The following is an 8,278-nucleotide window of genomic DNA, read 5'->3' as shown; positions in this document are numbered from 1 at the left end:
TACACCCTTCACAAAAATAAACTCAAAATGGATGACATCCTTAAATGTAAAACACAAAACTATAAACCCTTAGAAACTAACATAGGAGAAAGTCTAGAGGATATTGGGTTTGGTGATGACTTTTTAGACACAACACCAAAGACACTAGCCATGAAAGAAAGAAAAGGTAAATTAGGCTTTGTTGAAATTAAATATTTCTGCTCTATAAGAGACACTGTCAAGATAATGGAAATGCAAGCCACAGACTGGGAATGACATGTCTTTGCAAATGATATATCTGATAAAGGACTGTCATCCAAAATGCAAAAAGAACTTTTAAAACTCGAAAATAAGAAAACACATGACCCAATTAAAAAATGGGCCAAAGACCTTAACAGACACCTCAGCACAGAACATAAACAGACAGTAAATAAGCATATGAAAAGATGCTCCACGTCATGTCATCAGGGAAATGAAAATTAAAACAACAACATGCCACTACACACCTATTAGAATGGTCAGAATCCAGAACACTGACAACATCAAACGCTGGTTAGGATGCGGAGCAACAGGAATGCTCATTCACTGCTGGTAGGAATACACAACTACACAGCCACTTTGGAAGACAGCTTGGCACTTTCTTACGAAACTAAATATATTCTTACCATATGATCCAGCAGTCATGTACCTTGGTATTTATCCAAAGGACTTGAAATCTCATGTCCACATAAAAACCTCTACACAGATGTTTATAACAGCTTTATTCATAAATGTCAAAACTTGGAAGCAATCAAGATGTCCTTCATGTCCTTATCAAGTGAATGGATAGATTCAGACAATGAAAATACTATTGACCTTAATAAGCAAGACTAAGCAAAAAGAACAAACCTGGGTAGATATCTGCTGGATCAAATGGTAGTTCTACTTTTAGTTCTTTAAAGAATCTCTATACTGTTTTCCATAGTGGTTGACCTAGTTTACATTCCCACCAGCGGTGTAGAAGTGTTCCCTGTTCACCACATCCACACCAACATCTATTATTTTTGGAGTTTTTGTTATGGCCATTCTTGCAGGAGTAAGATGGTATCACATTGAAGAAAAGAAGTCACTATGCAAAAAAGATACTTGCACATGCATGTTTCTAGCAGCACAATTCGCAATTGCAAAAACGTGGAACCAATCCAAATGGCCATCAATTGAGTGGTTAAAGAAACTGTGAGATTATATATCTATATATAAATAATATGGAATATATGGAATAATGGAATACTACTTAGCCACAAAAAGGAATGAATTAATGGCATTCGCAGTGACCTGGATAAGATTGGAGACTATTATTCTAAGTGAAGTAACTCAGGAATGGAAAACCAAACATTCTGGGTTCTCACTCATAAGTTGGAGCTAAGCTATGACGATGCAAAGGCATAAGAATAACTCAAAGGACTTTGGGGACTCAGAGGGAAAGGGTAGGAAGCGGGTGAGAGATAAAAGACTACAAACTGGGTTCAGTGTATACTGCCCAGGTGATGGGTGCACTGAAATCTCACAAATCACCACTAAAGAACTTACTCATGTAACCAAACACCACCTGTTCCCCAATAACCTGTGGAAATAAAAAATTTAAAAAATACTATTGGCATTAAAAAGAAATGAGCTGTCAAGGCATGAAAACACACGGATAAACATTAAATGCATATTACTAAGTGAAAGAAGTCAATCTGAAAAGGCTATTATGTATTATGTGATTCAAATATATGACATTCTGGAAAAGGCAAAACTATGGAAACAGTAAAGACATCAGTGGTTGCTAAGGGATGGGGAAGGTGGGAGAGGGATGAATAGGTGGAGAATAGAGGATTTTTAGGTAGGATGCTCTATATGATACTGTAATAGTAAATACATGTCATTGTAGATTTGCCAAAACCCGTAGAATGTACAACACAGAGTGACCCTTAATGTGAGACATGGGCTTTGGGTGATAATGATGTGTCAATGTAGGTTCATTAATTGTAACAAACATGTCACACTGGTGATAGATGTGGACAATGGGGAGGCTAAGCATGTGTGGGGGCAGGGGGTACAAGGGAAATCACTGTATCTTCTGCTCAGTTTTTCTGTGAACCTAAAATGGCTCTAAACAATAAAATCTATTAAAAATTAAGTTTATGTTAAAAATCAGAGGGAACAAACAGTAAACAAAAAATAAAATGGCAGGATTAAGCCCTATTATATTAGTACTTATATAAAATGTAAATGGACCAATATACCAATTAAAAGATATTGGCAGAATGGATACAAAAACATGATCCCAATACACGCTGTGTTTCAGAAACTCATTTCAACTGTAATATAAGTAGGCTGAAGGTAAAAGGATGGAGAAAGATAGACCATGAGGACATGAACAAAATCAAGTATACCTGGCTCTATTAATACAGATAGAATCTTCAGCAGAAAGAAATTATCAGGGACAATTACTCATGTGCATGTAGCAAACAGAAGAACTGTATCATTATCCTGTCCTCATGGAAAGACTTGTATAATTGTATGAGTTCTCGCCAACCCCCTCCTCTCCAGCTCCCCGGAAAAGCAGAGGAATCTCCCTAGCAGGGACCCTCCCTTGGCCCCTCATGTTCAGTGTGAGCACACACCAGCCCTTCACGCCTATAGCTTCTTCCTTTTTGGAAAACCAATGTTTCAATTGCCTGTTTCAGTTCTTTATCAAGCCATTGCTCTGAAGTGTGTTTTTTGATGTGAAGAAATGTAACTAAGCAGTGCACACTGGCATGAAAACTTCTGTTCCAACTCTTTTATAGCACTCTGCACATTTGCATCTACCACTGGGTAAGCAAAGCCCAGCCCAGAGTCAATGTCTGTTCCTTTCAGGACCTATTTGTAGGCTTCTGGGGCTACAGAATCAATTCTACTTTCCAGCTATGTGCAGGGCCTCCCCCTTGGCCCCCTCTGCTTCCAGGGAAATCTGCCCGTAGCCATCTGCAGTCTCTGTCTCTATGTCAGCAGACAGTTGCATCTCATGCCTCAGAGGGTGTGTGGAGGGGGAGAACATGTTTAGATACAGCCCTTCCCTGCACCGCTGCAGCCCCCACACCCACGGTTTCTGTTGGCCCCGGTGGCCACCCCAAGTGAATGCACCAGGACTCCCATTTGCCGGTTCTGATCACCTTCTGATGCTGGAAGGGGGTTCTTCTGATGAATATTGTTGTGTCCTACTTTAATGCACCCCTGAAATGCCCACCATGATTTTCACAGAGCCCTCTCTTTAATAGACTAGTTTTCCATCGGCTGTCTGCAATAACATGACCAGGTCGCCGGCCACCCCTCACGAGTCAGTAAAAACCCAAACGGGAAAATCACATGCAAGTCAGCCCACTGAGCTGGTTTGATTTCTCCTTCTTCAATCAGACAATCACGTCTGTAATCTCAGCACTTTGGGAGGCAGAGGAGGAAGAATCACTTGAGCTCACGAGTTTGAGACCAACCTGGGCAACATAGCCAGACCCCATCTCTACAAAAAAAATGTTAAAAATTGGCCGGGTATGGTGGCATGTGCCTGTAGTCCCAGCTACTAGGGAGGCTGAGGCGGGAGGATTGCTCAGTCCTGGGATTCTGAGGCTGCAATGAGCAGTGATCACACCACTGCACTCCAGCCTGGGTGACAGAGCAGGACCCTGTGTCAAAACACAAACAAATGAAAAAAACAACACAAAACAGAGGGACAGCCTTCCAAATATAATGCTCTCCATTCTGCCTGGACCTGCTGTCCATAAACCAAGCAGCTTCTTGCTGATCAGTTGAGAGCTGTTCACCAATCAGTTGGGTACTGTTTTCATGGTGACAGCGTCCGGCAGCTCCTCAGAGGATTCCAACGTTCAGTCTTTGGGGAAAAGAGGCTCTGCTCATGGGGTGATGAGCTCCTTCTACCTTCCCCCAGGAGCATGTACCTGTACCCATATACATAAATTAAATAAAATTTCCATTTATTCTGGAATTCTTTTGGGCACTGACCTCTCCATGGGCGTGTTTCTCTGGCATTGCTTAAGACATTCTGGGTATTTCAGGTTCTGGGGTTATTTTATGTCCTTCAGTCATAGGGACAGTCTTAATCAAAGCCCAGTAACCTGCAAATTGTCTCTCAAACAGAAATTTTCCAGTCCAAAATCATAGTTCTCGGTGCTGGATGGTGCTCACAGGCTTTGCTGTGAGTCCTGGTGTGCCCCACACAGGGCTGGACCATACAGAGAACGTATGCCCACACTCCTGCTTCTAACAGGGCGTTCATTCAAGTTGCAAGATATTTCTGCCCACCAGGTGTTTAATAGCTTCAAATTGATGACCTCTGTGGGCTTGGACAAGGTTATTGGCTCCATTTAGCATGCCCAGCCAATACTGGCTGCAGGTAGATTTACCTGTTGATATGGTGTGGCTGTGTCCCCACCCAAATCTCATCTTGAATTGTAACTCCCACAATTTCCACGTCATGTCCCCACCCAAATCTCATCTTGAATTGTAACTCCCACAATTCCCACATGTCATGGGAGGAACCTGGTGGGAGGTGATTGAATTATGAGGGCAGGTCTTTCCATGATAGTGAAAGAGTCTCACAAGATCTGATGGTTTTTAAAATGGGAGTTTCCCTGCACAAGCTCTGTCGTCGCCTGCTACCATTCATGTAAAACTTGACTTGCTCCTCCTTGCCTTCTGCCATGATTGTGAGGCTTCCCCAGCCATGTGGAAATGCAAGTCCATTAAACCTCTCTTTCTTTTGTAAATTGCCATCTCAGGTATGTCCTCATCAGTAGTGTGAGAACGGACTAATACACCTGTCTTCTGTTTTACATGTGACCTAAGGGAAGCATCTCCCAGCCAGATGTAGTATCTAACCTCATAACACATTCAGGTACAGCAGGTGCAACCATGTCACATAAAATCTGCTCAAACATTCCAATTTTCATCTGAACTTTCACCTTTATCCCATTAGCCTTTGCTTCCTGCACCCTCCCACCCCAGCCGTAGCTTCTATGGACACTTCACCGACAGGTTTGGAATCACAGTAGGAGAACAGCCTATTGCTGTGTATTTATATCGAAGCAAAACGCCATGGTGACCAGTGTTTGACCCCCACATACCAAGGTGTTCTGCAGTAAGGTCTTTAGACATTGCCTGCAGCAGACAGAACCCTTCATAAAGACGTTTATCTAACCTGCCCAGCAGTCACACCTCTTGGCAAGAATGTCCGAAGATGTGACCAGCTGCACATGTTCTAACCCACAAGCTTGCTGGATAAAGGATACTTTCTGGATGGACATGGATGGCTCATACCTGTAATCCCAGAATTTTCAGAGGCCGAGGCAGGCGGATCACTTGAGGTCAGGAGTTTGAGACCAGCCTGGCCAACATGGTGAAACCCCATGTCTACCAAAAATAGAAAAATTAGTCAGGTGTGGTGGCACTTGCCTGTAATCCCAGCTACTCAGGAGGCTGAGACACAAGAATCACTTGAACCCATAAGACAGAGGTTACAGTGAGCTGAGATTGCACCACTGCACTCCAGCCTGGGTGACAGAGGGAGACTCCATCTCTAAATAAAAAAAAGAGAGAGAGAATGCTTTCTGGAGGGCAAGTGGCTCACAGCCACCCGAGATGTGGCTTCTGTTTATAAGTCCTTATTCTACATTTCTTTCTGAGAAGCTGTATTTGTCAGCCTCTTTATTCAGCGTCTCTTCTCCCTGGGCCTTTGGGGGTAGGTTTGCACTGACATGCTCACCACGGAGCAATCTCAGTGTATGGGGCTCTCGTGTGAAGGAGTCCCAAAAACATTTATTCTCCATCCCCTGAGCATTTTACCCACTCATGGGTGTATGGCATTGGGTCTCCAGCCAGGGGTCAGGCCAAGGGACGCAGACCCTCTCATCAATCAAGCTCTTATCTTGATTGGATTGCAGGAGCATCACTCTAGGCGACTGGAGGCCAACTTGCTCGTGGTCACCTTTGCCTTCTAATGTTTTCTATTCCTTCAAACTGGATGAAAATAGGTTTAGGCCTTCAGTGTTGGGGCAAGCAGGAGCTCTCAGCAGTTCCAATTTCTGATAGTGCTGTTGTAAGAGCTTTGTTTTAACCCCATTAATGTCTGCTGTGCTCTGCCCTTCTTTCTTTCTTTTCTTTCTTTTCTCTTTCTTCTTTCTTTCCTTCTTCTTTTTTTTTTTTTTTTGGAATTTTGCTCTTGTCACCCAGGCTGGAGTGCAATGGTGCGATCTCAGCTCACTGCAACCTCTGCCTCCCAGATTCAAGTGATTCTTGTGCCTCAGCCTCCTGAGTAGCTGGGATTACAGGCTCCCAGCACCACACTCGGATAATTTTTGTATTTGTAGTAGAGACAGAGTTTCACCATATTGGTCAGGCTGGTCACAAACTCCTGACCTGGGATCACAGGCATGAGCCCCTGCACCCAGCCTTATTATTTTTTTTTTTTAATTAGAGATGAGGTCTTGCTGTGTAACCAGGCTGGTCTCAAACTCCTGGCCTCAAGCAACCCTCCCCCCTCAGCCTTCCAAAGTGCTGGGATTACAGGTGTGAGCTACCACACTTAGTCATGTTCTTTCCATTTCTTAATAACTGTTGAAGGATGTTCACCTGCTAGGATGGGCTCCCTCACTCTCCCAGCTGACTTTCCTCATTCTTTTGCAAAGCAGTCTAAATTTCCCCACAATCTGCTGTTTCAACATAACTTTTTCCTTTGACCCTGCGGCCAGCGACTATATCTCGGACCTCCCAGAACCCTGGATAGGTGCAATGTCAGGATTCACCCCAACATCTTCCATACCTTCCCTTCCCCTCTAACTTTCCCATTGGTTGTGGCCCCAATGCAACCACCTCAGCCTCATTACCCATTGGCTCAGCCTCAGAACCTCTCTCTTGCTTTCATTTCAGCTTTTACAGAAACAATAACTTACAGTGGACCCATATGAAGTGCCACTAGTGATGCTGGAAGTGCTCCCAAGAAGTAGAGAAAAGTCATGACATTACAAGAAAAAAGTTGAATTTCTGGATATATACTGAGGTCTGCAGGTGCGGTTGCACCATTTCAGACAGACGATTCATCTTGTAAACAGATGACAGAAAACTTAATGATATTGATACAGTACAGTACTGTAAATGTATTTTCCCTTCTTTATGATTTTCTCATTAGTAGTTTCTTTTTTCTAGTGTACTTTATTGGAAGAATACAGTTTATAATACCTATAACACACAAAATAAGTGTTAACTGTTGATGTTGTCAGTAAGGCTTCTGGTCAACAGTGGGCTGTTAGTAGTCAATAGCCTACTGTTATAAGTGCCTCAGTGGTAATAGCCTATCATTGTAATTGTCAGAAGTGAGAGTGGTCTTGCGGACTGTTTTCTCTGCCTTTACAGTTTGATAAAAACCCTTGGAGCTGAAAGTGGAGTTCACTAGAATGACCCCGACTGACTGAAAAATGTGGTTTGGAAAAAGGAGCAACAAGAGGGCAGGGGATAAAGGATCTCTCTTTTACTTTCACTCTTTCTTTTGTTTTAGCTTTTAGAGAACACAATAACCAAGAGATTGCATATCTAGCTTGATTTTTGTTACTTTGTATTTCCTCATGCATCTGGCCAGCCAGTTCCTGGGGATTTGGATCCATCATTTCCAAATTCTGTTGGAAACTTTTACCTCCTGTAACTGACCACAGCACGGCTGCAGTTCCATACCACACATGACCCATGGCCATCCAGAAACCAGAGGTCCTTCATCCCCTGCCCTCTCATTGATCCTTTTCCCAAACCACACATTTCAGTGAGTCGGGGTCATTCTAGCGAATTTCACTTCCAATTCCAAAATTCCAAGAGCTTTAGCCAAATATGAAGACAAAAAAAAACGGTCCTCAAGAGCACTCCCACTTCTGACACCAGTTACAAACTCCAGGAACCCCACATCACCCTCAGGTTCTGTAATTTGATAGAAAGACTCACAAAACTCACTGAAAGCTATTATACTTGTGGTTACAGTTTATCACAGAAGAAGGACACAGTTTAAAGTCAGCCAAGGAAGCTGCCCACAGGGCAGAATCCAGAAGAACAAGAGGCTTCTGTTTTCCTCTCCCTGTGTGGTCAGGACAGTTTTCCTCTACTGGCATGCACATGTGGTGACACACCTGCAGCACGGCCAGCTGGGGATGCTCACTTGATGATCTCTGTGCAGAGCTTTTACTGGGGCTCCACTATGTAGGCATGATTGATTGATTGGCTGGTTGACTGACTGATGCTC

This window comes from Papio anubis, chromosome 10 (genome assembly GCF_008728515.1).
Source record: "Papio anubis isolate 15944 chromosome 10, Panubis1.0, whole genome shotgun sequence".
Lineage (NCBI taxonomy): Eukaryota > Metazoa > Chordata > Mammalia > Primates > Cercopithecidae > Papio > Papio anubis.
This window is presented reverse-complemented; position numbering follows the sequence as displayed.